This window comes from Procambarus clarkii, chromosome 40 (assembly GCF_040958095.1).
Source record: "Procambarus clarkii isolate CNS0578487 chromosome 40, FALCON_Pclarkii_2.0, whole genome shotgun sequence".
NCBI classification, from domain to species: Eukaryota; Metazoa; Arthropoda; class Malacostraca; order Decapoda; family Cambaridae; genus Procambarus; species Procambarus clarkii.
In genome coordinates, this window is record NC_091189.1 from 12,441,995 (window position 1) to 12,443,019 (window position 1,025).

The following is a 1,025-nucleotide window of genomic DNA, read 5'->3' on the forward strand; positions in this document are numbered from 1 at the left end:
ATGGACTTGGGCTGGACGGTAGAGCGACGGTCTCACTTCATGCAGGTCGGCGTTCAATCCCCGACCGTCGAAGTGGTTGGGCACCATTCCTTCCCCCGTCCCATCCCAAATCCTTACCCTGACCCCTTCCCAGTGCTATATAGTCGTCATGGCTTCGCACTCACTGCTGATAGTTCCTCATGGGCCCAACAACGGAAATGTTAGAATTCTCCTTGAAATATGATTCCTGCGACCCCTAGTCTGTGATCACCTGCAGTCAGTACCCAGGTTGGAATCCCGGGCGGAACACGAGAGGAGAAGCCTACAGTTCGCGGTGTGGGGCGTGCATCTGGACCCCAATGAGGAGCGTTCCGTCATTATACAAGATAGACCGCAGTCCATCTCAAGGCGTGGACAGGCGAGCGGACTGGGGCGGGATCCACTCCCTTTCTTATTCAAATGATCCCCAGTCGGCGTTCCGAGCGCTGCTCGTGGCCATGGCTTGGGCTTACACTTGGTAACATACTGTAGCATTTTTGCATTTATTTGTTAATTCGATTTATATATATATATATATATATATATAATATATATATATATATATATATATATATATATATATATATATATATTATATATATATATATATTTGAATTTGTCTTATAACTGACTAATAATTTTTTCTAAATCAATTCCTTAGTAACCTAAAAATCTAATGCCTATATACAATATAATATTATTGACAAAAATTCAGATAATTTTGTCCAAATTCTGATAGTTTTCTATAATAGACGTATCTATATTAAAAGGAAATATAGAAATTTAATATTTACAAAACCTAGTTAATTTCGAGCAAAAGAAACTTTGTAACGTAGACCACTTCTCTGTCACAAGAAATAAGGAACAGCCCGACCTGGCACCGCACGAGTCCGAAGACAGAGTCAAGTGAAGGCCTCGAGATGCTCAAATAAGTACATGATGAACGAGGTAGCGAGGTAAGGAATTGATGCTTACGGAGTTTGTACGATCATAATGTGGAACACGCG